The 20,336-nt window shown below is 37.0% G+C and overlaps 1 long non-coding RNA gene across 2 annotated transcripts in view; it reads left to right on the top strand.

Annotated features, from left to right (window-relative positions):
* LOC140635179 (uncharacterized) overlaps positions 1-18,873 on the top strand; it is a 312,797-nt gene extending 293,924 nt beyond the window's left edge. For both annotated transcript variants that reach the window (XR_012032517.1, XR_012032518.1), the window contains exon 5: positions 17,405-18,873. This is a non-coding gene — a long non-coding RNA (uncharacterized lncRNA). The remainder of the gene's footprint in view (positions 1-17,404) is intronic.
* The last annotated feature ends 1,463 nt before the right edge of the window (positions 18,874-20,336 follow it).

Raw genomic sequence — 20,336 nt, 5'->3', positions numbered from 1 at the left:
GGTATAGTGTTTTCTATATGAGCTACCACACAGGACTGTTTCAAAGAACAAACACTATCGCGTAAATACATTTTGGAGGTGCAGAGCACCATATAATTGCAAACACTATCATGAATAGAAAAATAATAGTGTCTCTGAGTAGGGCAGTGCTTTGAAAACATTTAGTCCTGTCCTTTTTTGTTAGTGATGAGTAAACTGAATACTAGAAGGTTATAGAACTTGTTCAAAGTCACAGAACTGGTTGATGCCAGTGCCAAAAAATGAACCTAAAGATTGAATCATCCATTTCTATCTCTGTTAAAATTCTACTCCCAGATCTCCAGCTCACCTGATCTCTCTAGACTATCAGCTTGTTTCTATCCTCTGTCTCCAGTGTATTCACTTTCTGTGGTTCATGATTATTTTCTTTTGATCCCTTGAAGGGGTCAGAATCACTGTGTTTGGCACGTATCTAGGCTCTTTTACCCTTCTGTAATTCTAGGCTTCTAAAATTTAACTTTAAACTGGAATCCTGGCCAGGTTTCTGAGTGGCTATGTGCCCACATTGGCTGGCATCTTCTTCTAGCCTGTCCGTACTAAGCCAGCCTGCTTCAAAGATCATAGTTAGGCTGCTTGACTTTTTGATTTGATAACTTGCCCTCTCACTTCAAGTGAGTTTTTCTCTACAGATAGAGGGTTTCTCCCACCTCTGTGTGCGTTGGTACAACAAAGATAATTCTCTGGGATATTCTTTGGTGATTTGTCACTCAGGTATTCCCAGAGATGGAAGATTAGTTCCAAGTTCTTTTAATTACATAATATAGTCTGTGGTATTTTAAGTAAAGTACAATTTTTTCAACCAATTCTGGCCTTCTGATTCCTAGACAGGCTTTTTTAAACATAATACTGTACTTTATTATTATAATCAGTGCTAGTATTATTTTCAAGAACATGAAAAATAGATCTATTCATTAACAATTCAATTTGTATTTTTTTCTCATTCTTGAAGAGGAGGTTATATTGGTTCCTTTTGAATCTTATCAATCTATTATTTCCTTTGACAGTGAAAAAAAGTCAGAAAATCCAAGCACTTTCTGTTGGCAGTAGTCAGATGAAACTCATATATACGAAATGGAATGAAAAACTGTTTGATGAGCTAGACTTGAGGCAGGAGGACAGGCATCATATATCTCATTGTTTTATTTGCCTTCCTTGGTCCTCCAATAACTATTCCCAATTTTGTTTTGCATCATCTATTCTCCCAAAATATACTCCTTAGGCTTTTATATTTATAGGTCCTTCTTTCCTTTTCATTCCTTTGATGCTCTGTTTTTCCCCTTTTTCTTCCTTCCCCAATTATTCTATGGAGGCTTTTATTGACTTTAGCCTTTGATAGCTCTATGTATTTGAAAGCAGCCATTCACCACCTCCTCTGGAGAAGTACCAATAAAGTGCAAAACCATTATCACAAAACTGTTTCTCAAAGTTTTGTCACATCCCAGACAGTTTCATGAAGATATGCTGAAAGGATTTGTTTTGTTTGTTTCTGCTTTAGGGATTGCTAAGGGCAATGGGAGATCCGGGGGAAGGGGTTGTAAATCATGGATTATTGTGACACATCTTATTTGTTTCTGGGGTGTTTTCTTTTCTTGGGGCCAAAAAATTCAAAGTTTTGTTCAAGAATATTTTCTGATGTTCTGTGCCACATCAGAAAAACAGTGCATGTTTTCTTGCTTGAAATCTTGAAAATTTTCCAAATGATTTTTAAATGATTTTTCAATTCCAGGTCAGTAAGAACTACATTAAGTAGCAAGAGATTTTGACTTTAAAGAATTTAGAGAGGGATCCCTGGGTGGCGCAGCGGTTTAGCGCCTGCCTTTGGCCCAGGGCGCGATCCTGGAGACCCGGGATCGAATCCCACATCGGGCTCCCATTGCATGGAGCCTGCTTCTCCCTCTGCCTGTGTCTCTGCCTCTCTCTCTCTCTCTCTCTCTCTCTCTCTCTCTGTGACTATCATAAAAAAAAAAAAAAAAGTAAAAAAAAAAAAAAAGAATTTAGAGAGTATTTAGTAAGAACAATTTTCAGAAGCCTCTTATGAAGCAGACAGGAGGACATAGAATCAGCCTAGGTATATCATATACATATACTGACTCTAAAGAGGATACCCATTGTTAGGTCTCCTTTTAGGAAACTCTGTGATGTTATGATAGGTTACTAGGAGTCCTCCGCATATGATTTTATTTTCTTTTGTTTTACTTTATTTATTTATTTATTTATTTATTTATTTATTTATTTATTTAAGATTTTATTTATTTATTTGAGAGAGAAAGAGAGAGCACAAGAGGGGGAAGGGCAGAGGAAGAAGTAGGCTCTCTGCTGAAAAGGGAGCCTCATCCAGCATGCAGGGCTCCATCCCAAGACCCTGGGATCAGGACCTGAGCTGAAGGCAAACACTTAACTGACTGAGCTACCCATGCTCCCCATCTTCATATGATTGTAGTCTGATGTTCTGGGCCTCTGGTCAGAAGTATCAGTAGTCCAGAGACTCAGTTATTAGGGTATATCTGCAGTGATGGAAGATCTGTGGATTTATTTTGATGAAAGATGAATTTGAATTTTGGAAATCTTGGTTGAGAAGCCTGGTAATGTTCATGCTGAGGATTGGTCCATGTAAGTCTGCAGCTCAAGAAGGGGATCAGGACTAAAAACCATAATCCTTCCCTACATTTTTATTAAAGTATACACATTAAGCTCCTAAGTGAGGGTCACCTTGTGGTGGGCCCAGAGGACCCAGTAGTAAAAAAACAAAAATGAAAAAACAGTTTGTGACCTCAGGGAGTTTAGGTATAGTAACAAAGGTAAAATAATTTTAAGCAATCCCTATGGAAGGAGCTGAAGGAGGAGTCAGAGGGACAAAAAAAAAAAAAAAAAAAAAAAAAAAGTGACAGAGAACCCATACAAGGACTATGATGAACAAACAATTTTTCAACTGTATCCAATTTGGATAGGGTGTTTTAGGAAGGTTAATATTAGGAGACAGATATTGACATCAGTGAAATTAGAAATATTTTGTTTTGTGGAAATACAATTTTTTGTCTAGACTAGAAGAACCTCATCGACAACAAAAATTGCTATCCATAAAAGAAATCACAATTCTCTGAAAGATATTTATATTATAGATTATTTTTCTGAATTTACAATTTGTTTTTTTGAATTCCCTTGGTGTTTATTCATGAATATACATTTTATCCTATACTATCTTACACATTTATTGCTCATTAAATATTCAACAAGTCTTTTTTGATTGATTGATGAAAACAAAATGAATATCTGTTCCTCCCCATTTAGCACAGATATTCTGACAGTATAAATTCAATAAAGATGTACCAAGGACTCCTTAACTATGTCCCATACACAAGGCATGATGCAAACACTGAGTGAAGGGTACAGAAGTGTTAATTAATATACATGAAAAGTAAATAACAATTCCAGGCAATATAGCAGGCAATTCAGTAGGGCTCTTATTAGATTCATTGGATCTTTCATGCATTAGACCAATTATTCATTCCATGTATATCTATTGATATGACCTCTACAGTTCCTTTTATTTTTTCATTTTTTTAAAATTTTTTAAATTTATTTATGATAGTCACAGAGAGAGAGAGAGAGAGAGGCAGAGACACAGGCAGAGGGAGAAGCAGGCTCCATGCACCCGGAGCCTGATGTGGGATTCGATCCCGGGTCTCCAGAATCGCGCCCTAGGCCAAAGGCAGGCGCCAAACCGCTGCGCCACCCAGGGATCCCTACAGTTCCTTTTAAATCTAAGCATCTCTGATTACATAGTTTGATGACTTCAAATCCATGAGCTGGCCTAGGCTTGCCTTGATTTTTTTCTCTTTTTGTGATATGTGTGATCCAAACAACCTTAAGAGGTCAGAGGACATAATTTCTCTTAATACATAATTTCTCATAATATCCCCTATTATTCCTGAAAGCACATTATTGAAAGCAAATTATGTTCTCTCCATAACTACTTGCTAAATGAGAAAAGCAGAAATATGTACACAAACATACATACAAACAGATATGCATAAGTATATATGTTCTCTAAATGAAGGATCAATATATCACCAATATTTTGTGTTTTGTTCTAGATTCAGTTACTTATACCAAACAGTCTCTTGCTAACCTATGGAATCAAATATCATCCAGGGCATTTTGATATACACTATTTAATGTGTGCTAATGTGACCATTTTTATTCAAGGGCTTATTTGCAGAGCTTTTTTTTTTTTTTTTTTTTTTTTTTTTCTTAATTTGGCCTCATCAAGATGTAAATTCACTGTCCTCTGTATCTCTTTGTTTTTATTTACTAGAGAAGGTCTGTAAAATAAGTCTCCAATTATCAATCCATTCTTGATTTTAGCTCCAACACAATTCCCATCCTTGGGGCAAGGTGGGTAAGTGGAACTTTACTCTTCTCATTGTACATTCATTTCTGTTATATCTGTGTCCATTTCCTGTCCTTTCAAACTGCTCCGAACTTCAGTCCAAATAACAGAAGAAATTAGTCTGATTGGCCTATTTAGTTACTATTAACCTTATTGGATAGAGTCATTTATGACTGAATACACTATTGTTCATCATGCAGTATCTGCCCAGTTCCATTTGACTCACAGGAGTGTCTGATCCTGATTCAGTCAGTAGCATTTCTTTCTTTCTTTCTTTCTTTCTTTCTTTCTTTCTTTCTTTCTTTCTTTCTTTCTTTCTTCTTCTTTCTTTCTTTCTTCTTTCCTTTTTTTTTATTTTATTTATTTACTCATGAGAGACAGAGAGAGGCAGAGACACAGGCAGAGGGAGAAGCAGGCTCCCTGTGGGGAGCCTGATGGAAGTCTCCATCCCAGAACCCCAGAATCATGACCTGAGCCAAAGGCAGACGCTCAACTACTGACCCACCCAGGTGCCCCAGTCAGTAGCATTTCTGCCTGAAGAACACTTCAGTACTTATTTTCCAAGCGCTGGTCTATGGATAGGGCAGATTCATAAAGTAAGAGATATTGGGCATAGTTTGATAATTTGCCTAAGATAGCTCCAGCTTGCATTTGCTGTTCTGCTCTCCCAACCATCTAGTTCACTGATTCTTTCTCTAGAGTGGTAAATGTAGATATTCTATCCTTCATGCCATTGGCTGCCATCTTGCTAGATATTCAGTTTCAAGGATGCATCTGTCTAATATAATCCATGAGAAGAAAACATAAACACAATCATCGCCTTTCAGCAGGGAGGCAATTCAAAGACATCTCGGTTTACTTTATCCACAGGGAATATCACAGGCTCCTTTAAATGCTGTTTGTGTTGGAATTCACAGTCTCCATATGTTGTATATTTCTCCTTTAATTCCATCATAATCCCACCCAGATGTTACCAGATCATCTATCTATAAGCTATGGACTACATAGTAAATCTAGCTACCAATACATCTTTTGTGTAGTAAAAAGAATAATTAGAACACATATGAACAATACCAGTTATAATGAGATATGGCAAAAGCAATATTTATCATTTATAATGTATATCATAATGCCTTAGCTGGTATTATTTTCCCCAGGGTATATTAGAGACTTTGGTCTTAGTCTAGAACACCAGTTAGCCAGAAATCTTAGTCCAATGGTGTGAAACACTTGGTTATCAGGAATCCAAGGCTTATGCAGTCTCGAATATAATGGTAGACTGCTATTAATTTTTGTCATTGACCATGGTTATAGAAGAACCTCCATAGGGGATTCAGTAAGTTCCAAATTTATCTGGTACCAAAATTCATTCCTAATATTTTTGCAAAGTACTACAGCCCTTTTTAAAAAAGCCTATTCCTATGAAATTAAGGAGTTTTGAGATGACTAACACAAAGTTCCAATTTCCAATTTACTGAATTTTTTTGTTACCTGGGGTTGAATTATCCTTCTTTTGGCTTTTATCACTATAGAGAACCAGAAAACAAAGATTTTGAGCTATTTTTTAAGAATAATCATAAGACTCAAGTGGACAGCTCCAAATCATGGTCTCAGGATTCAAATATTGTTATAGGTGGAAAAAACAGCAGCAAATATTAGGTGATGTTTCAGAGCTCAGATTGCAACTTGGAAGACAAGATCTTCTGAGAAGTGCTAATTTTCTCAGTAAGTAATCCTCCAGTAGTTTTTGTTTTGTTTTAAATTTTATGTTTTGTAATCACAGTACCTATACATGCTAGGCTACAAGACTAGTGAATCTCATTTGGATCAAGACATTTCACTTCTGGAGCAAATGCTCTTGGTTGCCAATCCCAATGCTTATTTTCCTATCCTACTTTCTCATAAGAATTCCACTTTTATGCAACTACCTGTCCTGCAGGGAAGATAACACTATTCCAAGTTCTTTAACTAAGCATGGTAGTTTCATTACACTCACCAGTGATTGGTTTAGGGGTAGGCATATGACCTAATAGGTAGTTCTGAGAAGCTTCTGAGGAAAAAAATAAAATTCATACTCTTAAAAAAAAAAGAGACAAGAAACAGGTGAGGTTCTCTTTCATTAGATGTTATTTTCTTGTCCTTAACTTTAGCAGACTTTTGGAATTTAAAGGGAGGTAGTTGGCTTAGAAGAAAATGCTGAAGGTGAGCCAGCAGACCTATATGACACGTACACTGTTCTACTGGGGATGTGCCCAACCAAAGTATGGCAAACACAGAGGAAGAAATAACTAACTCTCCTTTGGGGAGTTGTAAACTGTTCAAGAAAAGATGATTTTTTAAAAAAGAATTAATAGATAAGTAGTGTTCATCAAGAGCAAGTGTGGTAAAAAGAGGTGGAGATGGTAAAAGGAATAGAATATGCAGAAGCATGGGACTTAAAGGAGCATGTCATATTAGAAAGAAACCTTCCAGGGATTATTTAGGGGATGTAGTCAGGAAATGAAGCTAGAAAAAAAACTGATCAAGGCCAGATACTGGGGGTCATTTTCCCAAGTTGCTTTAAGGAGTATGAAATTCAAATGCAACTGATAAGGAACAGCTAAAAATGCTTAGAGATTACACATTCAAACTCACTTTTAGCAAGGTTTTTGAGAGGATGGATAGGAAAGTGCAGATTTAGGTTGCAGGGAAAACCGTCAGCAGGCAGTTAAAGTAGTGAAATAGGTGAGAGAAGTGAGAGAGCTAATAAAAGACACTGGTTTCACTTAATTTACTGACCCTTTCCTTTCAGAGAACTTCATATCCTACAGCTGACCCAATACAATATGTATTTGAAACCTGGCTTTATTCTGCTAATTTCCAAGGCAAATCTTTTCATAAAATGTTCATAAATATTTTATGTTTTCAACCTAGCACCCCTAAAAACTCTAATTTTGATGTCCTTCCCCAGTCTTATAGAATAGCATCAATTGTCTTTATGTTGTTTTCCCTCTTTCCTAAATTACATGGAAAACTTCTGCCAAAGGCATAAAATCATCATTAAAAAAAAATTCAGTTGGCCCATCTGTTGCAGAAGTGCCACCTTCCCTGAAGACCACAAACACATTTTTCTCCCTCTCCAGCAGTCAATGTTGCTTCTAAATTCCCCCAATAGAGTCTTTGAGAGAATCTCAAATTCTTCCCCAACCTTTCCTTCACTTTCTAAAACATGGATGAAATTAAGGGCTGGTAGGTGAAAAGGAAATTTCATCACATCAATATTTTTTCAAGTTTGCTATACCTTAGTCTTTTAGACTCTCAAAATAACCACCATATCTTTTTTATCCTGAACCTTGCGTTAAATTTGCTCCCAACACAGGCTGATCCAGCTGGTGTTGATGAGCAGTGCCACATTAATCTCGGGCAAGAGGAATCTTAAGTCTGGACCCTGGCTTTAGAGAGGACCTTTCTGGCCCTCCTCTCTCCTGGGCCTCCACACAGTGGGAGATGCTTATAAAATGGTGTAGATGGGGATCCCTGGGTGGCTCAGCGGTTTGGTGCCTGCCTTTGGCCCAGGGCGCAATCCGGGAGTCCCGGGATCGAGTCCCACGGTGGGCTCCCTGCATGGAGCCTGCTTCTCCCTCCTCCTGTGTCTCTGCCTCTCTCTCTCTCTCTCTCTCAGTATGTCTATCAGAAATAAATAAATAAATCTAAAAAAAAAAAAAAGAAACGGTGTAGATATGTTCACTTGGAAATCTTATTCTTTTTCTAGACCATGCTCTACATATCCGGGACTTTGGCATTCTCTGCCAAATCAGCCCCAAGCTCACTTCTAAGGGCTGTGCAGGGCCTTCCCAAGTCTCACTTCTGAGGAAGTGATCAGTGTACTCATTCCTAGGGTCAAGCATTAGCCAAAAGGAAACTCTTTACAACAGGTGTAGATGGAGTTTGATGTGTAGTCTCAAGTGATCACACGTGTGTATACCTGCATTGCTGGACAGAGCCAGTGATAGGAAGAGAAAGAGAATCAGCTTTCCTCACACGACCATGTTTCTGGTCCAGGACACTGAAGAGTCACAGAATTCTAACTTCAAATGTGCCCTTCTAGGTTGTTATGAAAATATGTATTTTAATGTAGGAAGATCAAATATAATTTAGTTGTTTCTTGGTTTGACTTATAAAAACTTTAAATATTTAAACATATATTATATGGATCTCCACTTGTACTATTGCCCCAGAACTACACACACTAAGAAGACTGGATGATGAGGTATGAGTTGATGGATCATAGTAGCTTCCTTGTTTGAAAACATTCCTCTATAACCAGTTGGTATGGCTAGGATTCCACCCTCACTATTCCTTGCTCAAAGGCAAGTTCATCTGACAGGGATCATTTCTGTGGGATTGGCATTTCCAAATTATCTCCAGATGTAGGTTTGAAGAACAAATTTTAGTAAGTGGAAGATGGAAATGCTATGGAAATAGACAAAAGCATTTAAGTCTGAGATAAATTTTGGGCAACTATAGAGGAATAGATGATCAAGGGAACACACAAGACTATGCACAAGTTAGTGAGCTTCCTAAGGGGCTGGTTCCCGGAGGCTTGCAAGTTCAACTCCATCAGATCACTATCCCCAATCATTGAGTCCCATGTGCATTTTGCCATATTCTTTTGGGGCTTGGCCCAGAGCTAGTGCTTTCTTGGAATTCATGGTGAAGTGAAGCAGATGGGCCAAAGAGTGCTGCACTCAGTGCCATCTCTGACCCTGGCAGGTGTCATGGCCTTATCTTTGCCTCCCACTTCCTCTTCTCCTATGATGGAGGTAACTTTACCTGAATCACTTATAAAAGTATTTTCTGACTGGTCTGATCAGTCTTTATTTTCTTTTGCTTTTGTGAAACTTAGATAAGAATCAATTTAAAGGGTTCTGTAAAAGAAAATGTATCATACATGAATAGATCGTTAGCATTCTTTTGTGCCTGGTTTTGTCTTGCTTTCCTCATTATTATAGAGTTTGTGTGTGTGTGTGTGTGTGTGTGTGTGTTTGTATATGGGTGTGGGCAAAGCAACCTTGGATTTCCAATCATGGTAAAGGCAGTGTGCAACAGGTGCACTACAAACCAATGGGTTCAGGTTGCTGTAATTGCTGTGTTTCCCTCAAGAAACGACAACTTGTCCATCTCCTTCCACCATTACTAAGTGGACAGTGCACAGAAACAGATTTAAAAGAGTTCTTCAAAAGCCCGGTCCCTAATCGTACTTTCCTGACAAGCTGAGGTTGGAAAGAGCTCTAAGGCAATGGATGGTTTCAGCGCCAGAGAAGATTAAGGGGGTGGAATATCTCTTTGAGATAGTTGGAAGATAAGGAGTGCTACCCATTAAATGCTTTTCAAGGCCATGCTTTGTCTAACTAAAGATGATTCTAAAATCAGATAGTATTCTGAATAATGCTTATAATATATATCATAGTTGAATGCTTATTCTGTACGTGATATCATGTAGCACATATTGAGGACTTAGCATGTGCCAAGAATGTATTAAAACATTATCTCCTTTTGGCCTTATAACAATACCAAGAATTAGGTAAATTTTCTGTTCTCATATATTAGTAAGGATCAAGCAGGAAAACGGATCCCAAGAAAGAATGATTTTAATGTAGAAGGAGAAAATGCAGTTAGAAGTAATGCCTAAATGAGGAATAAGTAGCTGAGGATGTTGTTTGGAAAGATGTCAGCAAAGCAAACTGCCAAAATGTGCTATTTCAATTCTAACCAAGAGTCATATTTCTAGTGAAAAAATAGCAGCAACAAAAACAACAAGACTTTGAACACCTAATATGCACCAAGACAAAGCCTACGGTCTTTACAGGAGGTCAAAATATAAAATAAACACAACTTAAGCTCCCTATGTGAAAGGCATATGTTCAGACACATATTGTAACAAGAGGTAGTAAGTGCCAAACAGTAGGATGTGCAAGGAAGGGGCTGAGTAAATCAGCACATGGGGTTTGGGGACAGCTTCATAGGGGAGGTGACAATGGGTCTGGATTTTGAGGGGTACATAGGATTATAGTCACACATCATAGAAGGGTGGTAGAAATATTGGTGGCATAAACCACATTTTAGAAAAAGTTATTATAGTACCTAACAAAAAACAGGAAAGAAAACTTGTATTAAAAAATAATTAGGGGCACCTGCCTGGCTCACTCAGTAGACTGTGCAACTCTTGATCTCAGGGTTGTGAGTTTGAGCCCAACACTAGGTGTAGAGACTACTTAAAAATAAAACCTGGGCAGCCCTGGTGGCTCAGCGGTTTAGCACTGGCTTCAGCCCAGGACGCGATCCTGGAGACCTGGGATCAAGTCCTGCATCAGGCTCCCTGCATGGAGCCTGTTTCTCCCTCTGCTTGTGTCTCTGCCTCTCTCTCTCTCTCTCTTTGTGTCTCTCATGAATAAATAAATAAAATCTTTAAAATAAATAAATAAATAAATAAATAAATAAAATATTTTTAAAAAGAAAATGATCAGACAAAAATTACATTGTTCTTATATATCTTATTGGCAAAATAACTTTTTCATAGGATAAGATGTTTATTCTTCAGTTTATCAGCTATATTATTTTATGAGTCAAACTCTTTCAAAATTATCTTAAAAAACATATGAATCAGATTTGGGTTTCTTCCAACTACTCCTTTAAATACCCTTTCCTTATGCTTCACAAGCCTCTACCCTTGGAATATACAACCCCACAAAGATGATGCCATTCCCAGATAAATACATCCTCCCAAGCACTGAGTAATATTCACTGTTTCTGCTCAAATGAAATCTACGATATTGGAACAATTGGCAGGGAAAAAAGTTGGGGTGCTACTTGTCACCATTTTGAGCTTAAGAGTCAAGGAAGCTATATACACACTAGAAGGATGAATGAGGTCAAAAGAGCATCTGAAAACAGCCAGAAGTTGAGAAGGCCCATAATAGGAGCTGTAAAGTACTACCCAAACAGATGAACAGAGAAATCAAGCAGAGAGAGAACCAGAAATGCTGCTGATGACTTTGCTCTAATATAAATCATTCTGTTTGGGGCTTTGTTGGTATTGCAGTCTCTAGTGTGTGTGCTATGCTGGGGACCTCTGGTAGTATCTGATTAGAAAGGTGCAGTTGTCAGTGCATTTCTACTCTTTAGAAATGTGAAGTGATGAAATATCAAAGTCAATATTTTTGCCAATCTTCCTTGCCCTTTGCAATCTCACATCTCTCCAGGGGCCTGAAATCTGCCGGTCCTGGAGCAGATCCATGTGTGACTGCCAACAAAGCCTCTCAGAGGAGAGACTGAGTGTTTGATTCCACATTGGGCAGGAAAACATGCTCCCCTGTGTTCTCTCCGATGAGTGGAGGAACCTCCAAAGGCAGGCACAATGATGGAACAAGAGGTTTTGTAGCAATGAAGCAAAAGGCTCTCTTATAATTTTGTTTTCTTATTTGATTTCATTTTTCCTTCTCTACTTTTATTTTCCTTTATGAGAAAATTGAATGTAAAATGAATATTTTGAAGAAAATGATGAAAGAATTATTTAGCATTTGAAGCATTGCTGTAAAAAAAAAAAAATGAAGCATTGCTGTATAGAAGTGAAATTTGATCCTGCTGACATTACTTTTAGTAGAATTTTGTTCCTTTCATTTGTATCTAAGTTTTATACTGAAGCCGGGTTATCCTATTGTGATCTTTGACCAGATACCATCTCAGGAAATTTTGAATTCTCTCTTATTGGTTCTATTTCTCTGCTTTATTTGTCCACCATCTTTGCTTTCCCCTCAATGTCTATCTTTGTTCTCTATATTTGAAATATTAACCATGCCAAAAAGTGGCATGGTCCTTACTGTTTTTTGCACTCTGGGCTCTTTACATGAACTGGAAGGAGGTTGGATCTGTGATGTAGAGCTCTGGTTGTCTGTAGTTGCTGGGGTTGATTTTGAGTCCAGGTTTGACCACTATGAATAAACTACCTATTATTACTCAGAAAGCGTATTAAGTATGCATATGCCAAGGACAAATCCCTAGGGTTCTGGTCCTGTATGTGTATTTGCCTGTTGAATGCAAGGCTGATTCTCAAAATTTCAAACTGTTTTGACAAAAGGGGTTCAGAGCTATTTTCCCACCCCTCCCTTTTTTTTTCTCTGTGCCCTCTTTACTTTCCTCAGCTTATTTTTTTTTATATCACATGGTAAAGTGATTGGAAGTTTTAGTGTAGACAGTCTTTAGAATCAGAAAGCCTTTCCTCTTTAGCTTCATGACTTCAGCTACACAACTTTATGGAAGCCAGTGAACACTTCTGTTCTGTGGTTTTGTCATTTGTTACATGGGGATAATTTAGGTCACCTTATCAATTTATGTCCAGCTTCATGGATGCAAGCTCTTAAGTCACACATGACCTCACATTTAGAAGAGCCCATACTTCTTTGTTTAATGTGAAGTTCATAATGATATCTGAATAAGTAGTTCTTTTTTTTTTTTTGAATAAGTAGTTCTGTATTTTCATTTTGCACTGGATTATATATATAATATTATATATAATATTATATATATATATAAAATGAGTTAATTGGTAATATTGAAATGTCATTGACACATAGTCGTTCTTGCCATTCTCACCTGTCTCCATATTCTGACTTGGATCTTGTTAGGTGGAACCAACCCTTTGTGAGTATGTTGCTTTATGGATATTCAGAGAAGAAGAATGCTAAGCAATCAGCAATATTCAAACCCAGAGCTCTCCAATGTTGACCCAGGAGGAAGTTCTAACTCCCCTGAAGAGACTAGATACATGTATCTATGGTTCAAATTCTCTATGGTCCAGAATCAATGCTGTTATTAGTCTCTGTCTTCAGAATGATATTCTTGTACTAATCATTGGATGGATAATTACTTATATCTGCTTTATAATTTCTAGGAGCTTTTTATTCCCTTGGGCTCCTAAAGTCAAAATCACTGTAAACTCTTCAACTCAAATTAGCAAATATAGGATTATACAAATAATTGAATTGAAAGTCTAGAGGTAGGCCAACTCATATATTATCAAATAAATTTTAACACAGGTGACAGAGTAATTCAATAGGTAAATGAGAGCTTTATTCAACAAATGGTGCTGGAACATTTGGATTATCCATAAAGAAGAAACTAAACCTTGACCTCTACCTTACATGACATTAAAAACTTAACTTAAAACATGCAAATTCTGAATGTAAAAGTTAAAGCTATAAAATTTCTAAAATAAAGCATAAGAGAAAATTATTGCAATCCTTGGAAATGCTAAGATTTCTTAGGGTGCAAAAACCATGAACCATAAAAGGAAAGTGAATACATCATACTTCATACAAATTAAAGACTTCTGTTCTTTGAAAAACTCAATTATTAAAATGAAAGAAATAGCTATAAAATTGTAAGTTACACTTTTCCAACTTCCCAAAAAAGAAGACAAACCCATAAAATATTGAGCAAAATATGTGGATAGGTACTTCAGAAGACATGTATGAAGAGCCAACAAGCATTGAAATATCATTATTAGTAATCAGAGAAATACAAATTAAAACCATAATAAGATACTACTACACAACTACTAGAATTGCTAAAATTAAAATAATTGTCTATGTGATGGTCAAAGTGTGAAGTAAATGAACTTTTATGTTTGTTGGTGAGAATTTTTTAAAGATCTATTTATTTTAGAGACAGAGAACAAGAGTATGTACACAGATGTGAGCATGTGTGCATACACATGTAGGTGGGGAGGGGCAGAAAAAGAGAGTGAGAAAGTCAGGCACACTTCACACTGAGTGAGGAGGCCTACACTGGGCTCCCTCTCAGGACCCTGAGAGTTTGACTCTGAGATGATGACCTGAGCCAAAACCAAGAGTCAGATGTTTAACTGATTGTGCCACTCAGGTGGGTGCTCCACTGGTGAGAATTTAAATGGTGCAACCACTAAGGAAAACTGTTTAGCAATTTCCCACAAAGTTAAATATACATTTAGCATATAACCCAGTAATTTCACTGTTAAGTATCTATCTAAGGGAAATAAAAACATCTCCAAACAAAGCTTTGTTCTCAAATTTTCACAGTATTCTTATTTATAATAAGCTTCCAACCTAAACTTCCATCTGCAGGTAAACACATGAACAAAATGTTGTACCTTCACAAAATGGAATATAGTAATAACACAGCAAGCCACTGATACACAAAACAATATCCTGAGTTAAAGAAGCCAAGCATAAAAATGTATATACAATATGTTTACATTTATATGAATTTCTAGAAAATTAAAATTGAGTGCAATTAGATCTGTATTTGCCTGGTGAAGGGTGTTCAGAGAGGAGTAATAAGTGAATCTGAAGGTACACAGGAATACGTTGGAGTTGATGGAAATGTTCTATAAATTAATTGTGCTGGTAGTTAAATATATGTGTAGTTTTCAAAAGTCTCCAAAATGTACACTAAACATGCGAGAATTTTATATTTACATTTTACCTCAAACAAATTAAATTGGATTTCCTGTGATAAAGAAGTATATTCAAATTAATCAAGTTAATTGACTGTAAGTCCAAGTCAATTTGTTTTGTTTTGTTTTTTATATAAAGCATATATGTGTCAACTTGATCTTCTATTCAGAGATGACTATATCATACTGAACTTAAAAAAAAATTAAAGCTATATGTGAATTTAGTCAAGAACAAGAGGTTTTATAAGAACCAAGGCTAGGGTAAAATACAGTTAAATTGTCCTTGAAATTCAGGGGTGTGTGTGGACATGTGTCTGTGTGTCTGTGCATGTATGCATATGTATGTGTTTACTAGTCATATCAGAAACTGGATAATGGGAGGAGGTTAGGAGAATTACAGACTAGCAAAGGAGTAGTACTAGAGCAAGAAAGTTCCAAAAATTCCAAGTGTGCTGCACCAATTGAAGATTAATTTGGGTTAAAGAGGAAAATTTGAAGATATCAATTTTATTCATTCTGTAGGCATTCAGATGGTATTATCAATGTTCAAACTAACTAAGGAAATCAAGGCGTAGATGTTATTTGACTTAGTAAATGAAAAGTCTGATTAGAGTGGTGGGTAATTTTATAAGTAGTTTTTGGTGGAGAATGCAGATATGAATGGAGTGGCACATGCTTTGAAACTCAGAATTTCCTGTCGAGTGAATGGAGATAAATAAGTTATAGAGAGCAGTAGAAGAAACTAGATTATCAGCTTGCTGGTGTTTAGTTTTCCCTATTAATAACTTTACATACATACTCACACATTTCTATTTAATTGCTCTCTAACCAATATTTCTCAAAATGTGCTCTGTATTGCACCTGCAGAGAAACACATCGTGGGTTAAAATCATTGCGATTCTAAGAGAGTCCCTCAAGCACACTGCACTGAAATCTTTGTGAGTTTTCTAAGAGTCAACAAGCCCAAATTATTAATTTGTGGGTACCTGAAAGTTTGAAAGAACCCAGTTAAGAGTGCATCATTTCAATACTGAGGTTATTTAGCAAAGTTCTACAGCCCATATTACAAGAGTGAAGTCCAGTTTTGGTCATTTAATTCATACAATGTCCTGTAAAAGAATTGTGGAAAAAAAGAGATGAAGGAACCCCAGGAAGAATGCCTGAGGAGTCCACATGGTAAGAGAATAACATTATAATTGTTTAATCTTGAGGCATGAAATGACCTCAGGAAAGGGATTACTGAGAATATTACAGTTCCTGAAACTGCAAAACAATATGAATGGGAAACTAGGAAGATATATATTTTAAATACAATATATATATATGCTCATTGAAAATAAAAAATACCCAACAATTCCTTCATGAGCAGCACTATTAGTTAATTCATTCTTTGTTTCAACCATTCCTCATTATATATTTACTGCCTAGTTTAAGGCACTACTGCCACTCTAGTATTGTGAAAGATTTTTAAAAAGACACTGTAAGCAGAGGACATAATACTACATTTGATGAGATCAGATCGGTATACATCTCTTAGAAAGCAATAAAAGTTATATACAAAAGTATACTCTAGATAAATATTATACAATTGAGAAGAGATGAGTGGAGGTCAAAATGCTTGAGAAGAAATTTTTGTAGAGAAGTTAAGAGATGGCCTGTTCTTTAAGGTTGGATAGGATTCAAACCAAGATATGTGTGATGGTCATTTCTTTGGAAGGGACAGTATAAGGAAGTCATGGAGTGTAGGATATAATACCTCCTTGATAGGTTTAGAGGGGTGAAGGGTGGAATACACCAAAGGGGCAGCATAATGGGATTAAAATAGAACATGAAACCAAACAACCAGAAAAGTACTAATTTAAGGGGAGACAAGTCTTACACATCCCCAACACTAGTGAACAGTCAGTGATCATTTACAGAAGGAAGGCTACATCTTATGTCCATAACACAACAGATTTGTATTATGCGAAGACCAGACTTGCCACAGCATAGAAGAGAAAATAGAAGGGCCCAAGTGGGAGTAGTGGGGCCAGTCAGAAAAACAATATGGCACCCTAATTCCTATCAGAAAGGGCAGTGATTTCTCTAGGGGGAGTGAACAGAAAGAGAAGGTGTAGGAATGGAGGAGACTAATGGGAAACAGCAACAGATATGAGTAGGATTTGCTGTCATTCACCTCTACTCCACCCAGGAGGCTCTCATGCAATCCTTTTTCCTCCCTCTTTGGAAAGCAGAATACCTATATGTAAATAAGTAGATGTTTTCTTTTGTTTCTTAATCAATTTTTTATTGCCTGTGTGTGTGTGTGTGTGTGTGTGTGTGTGTGAAAGAGAGACAGACAGAGAGAGATAGAAACAGAGAAAGACATGAAATGGGTGTGGGGATGCATGCTCCAAACACAGGGGCATTTATCTTGGATTGGTGTAGCATCTTGTTGGCTTAACAGAGATGCCTGTCATCCTTCATTAATAAAAATTAACAGCAAATCTCCTTACTTCCCACAGGAGGGCCTTTGAAACATTCCATCAGGGGCTTGCAGAGGACGTCTGGCAGTGAGTCAATCAAGAGGCAGCATGAACTGGCAGCAGAATCAACAAGAATTTTTAAAATATACATTTATATATACATTGATATACTTTTTTGTCTATCTGCTAGTCCTAGGCAACCCGCATCTGAATTTGTTTCTATGGCCTCTCCACAGTCTCTTTTGCCACCCTCCCATCACTACCCCTTATTCTTCCCTCACCACCCTTCTACCCCCACCCCCTGCTGTCCTCCTAGTGCTGAAGACCTGTGCAATATCATTTTCCGCATAATGAAATCTGGAGTGACATTAATATAAGTGTAATTTTATAGAAGGGAATGGGCCTGGCTGATAGTTTCTACCTGCTGTGTTTTGATGATAGACATCGGGATGTCACCATCTGTGTAATGAAATTTCACCTCCGTAATGGTTCAGATTATCAAACGTTCTTCCAAGCTGGCTCTGGGAATCTACTTATTTATTTATTTACGTATTTATTTATCTACAAATGGCGCTGTAGGCCTGTTTATCATAGAGGGTATGGGTGAAGAGAGTTTTAAGTGCATTAAGCAAAGTAAAGGCAAAGTGAATCTAAACATTTGCTATTGCCCCATAGATACATTGATCATAAGGTGAAGTTACTATTTCCGGTCCTGGGCAGAAGTTTCTCTTCTATATATACTCCCATAGCTCTCTAAGTGGAACATATCAAATTGGTAGTTTAATATCATGTGAGTGCAAAATTAAGGTAAGAAAAATGCCCTGAATGTTTATTAGACAGATGTTTATACATTATATCATTTAATTTTTAGTGTTGTCAGGATGAAATGAGTTAACAAGTCTAAAGCTTCAGTAGGCATATATAAGACAAAATGTCTAATATTCTCAAAATGGTAGATGCTATATTTTCCTTTTAAGCAAAATAAGGCTCAGAGAGAATAAATTAACTTCTTAAGATGACCTAGGGATGAAACATGTTTCAACTCAGATCTGTCTGCTTCACAAATGCATACCCTTCTTCACAGCTCTAAGTTGCTTCCCAGGCACAGAGGCCAAATTGGGGCAGGTGAGTTGGATTCAGTTGAGAGAATCTCAGCTATGTCCAACTGTCCCAACATGGTTCAATATATTCAAGTTGTGATATTGACTATCTGTGTCTTGAGTTGCCAGCATTGACCTATAATTCACTTGTTTTCTATTTCCCTAATGTCTAGCTGAGACAATGTCATCAAGAAAATAAAGAAGATAGGAGAGAGAATAAATATCGATATGTAATCACATCAGATAGATTGCAAACTGCTTATTCCATTATATTATAAATCCATTTTTATATGAATACTTAACTACATTTCAGATTATATCCAGAAGCCTAGTACACATTTTTGATAATCAATTGCTGAATATTTATGGCTGATTATATCTTCCACCCTCTTTTTTAAAAATAAAAAATGCTGGTAATATTGTTTCATGATTATTTAGTGTTTTACCCTTTTTATTTCTAAAAAACCTCAAAGATTCAAGACTATCAATCCTTTTCAACTGATGTGGAGTCTTTAGGTTGAGCTACAAGTGATATTAAGGATAGTTAAATCTTTGAAATGCTAAATAATTTACCTCTGTTGCAAATATGTTGTAATTTTTACTCACTTGCAATGCTCATATGAATTCTTGAGAAGGAAAGAAAGGGATAGAGTTCATATTGTTTTCTGGTAAAATTCAAAGTTTCTTTAAGTCATCATAGCTTGTAGCTGTGTGGAACCTACATGAAAGTTATGTATCAAGTCCTGGCAAGAGCCTGAGAATCATAGATCTACTCTATTAAGGACAGCTGGCTTTTGAGTCCCTCCTCAACCATGTCAGATGTTTTTTATCCCCTCTCTCATCCTTTCTGCATAGTTTCTCTTTTTCTGAGGACTTGGTTTATATCCCATCCTGCGTACTTGTCTGACATCCCCAATTTTCTTGAATACCCTCAAAGTAAGGACTTTTACCCATCTTTAAGTGTACTGGACATGTAGTATATGTGTTCAATCATTCTCTTTTAACCAGTATTAAAGCTAAGGGAAGTACCTTAGTTTACATATGTTGGAGCATAATCCTGGTAGAACTTAGATTTTTCTGCCTCTAGTTCAGTCTACCTCCTAAGTGTTCATATGTCATTGCTTTACATCATTCCTGGTTCTCAGATTCTCCTGCATAGAGCCTTGAGCCTATCATCATTACCTCGGTCAGGAGTCTCTGTGGATGGAGATTGCAAGATATCATACTTGATGACCATTTTATGGGAAAAATTGAAATATTTAATACCTAGACAGATGGCCTTAGAGTCACTGGAGTGTGAAAACAGCAATGTTTTGTTGGAGGTGAGCACATGCTTATTCACTTTGGAATAAACAAACCCAGTGGTATAGGTTTGTTTATCAATGGGAGGTAAAGATAGAGGAGGGGGACAAGTTTATTTTGTTGACACCTTCCATCTGGGTCTTGGACAAAAACTCCCACTAACTGAAGATTGGAATATTTCCCTTAAACCTATGCTTTTAACGGCCCTAAAATCCTTCCATGGACCAGAGACCAGAACTTGGGGTACTGACAATGAGTTCACAAGAGCCCTTTAGGGATCCCTGGGTGGCGCAGCGGTTTGGCGCCTGCCTTTGGCCGGGGGCGCGATCCTGGAGACCTGGGATCGAATCCCACGTCAGGCTCCTGGTGCATGGGGCCTGCTTCTCCCTCTGCCTGTGTCTCTGCCTCTCTCTCTCTCTCTGTGACTATCATAAATAAAAATTAAAAAAAAAAAAAACAAGAGCCCTTTAATAATAACTTTTGTCTATTCTGAGTACAGCTATAGCCTCCCAAATCCCAAATTATACTTTACACTATTCCATTTGATCTCCTCTCCAAGTAAAATCTAA

Source organism: Canis lupus, chromosome 6, assembly GCF_048164855.1.
Source record: "Canis lupus baileyi chromosome 6, mCanLup2.hap1, whole genome shotgun sequence".
Classification (NCBI taxonomy): Eukaryota; Metazoa; Chordata; class Mammalia; order Carnivora; family Canidae; genus Canis; species Canis lupus.
The sequence above is the reverse complement of the archived record's forward strand: the minus strand, read 5'-3'. Positions and strand labels throughout refer to the sequence as shown.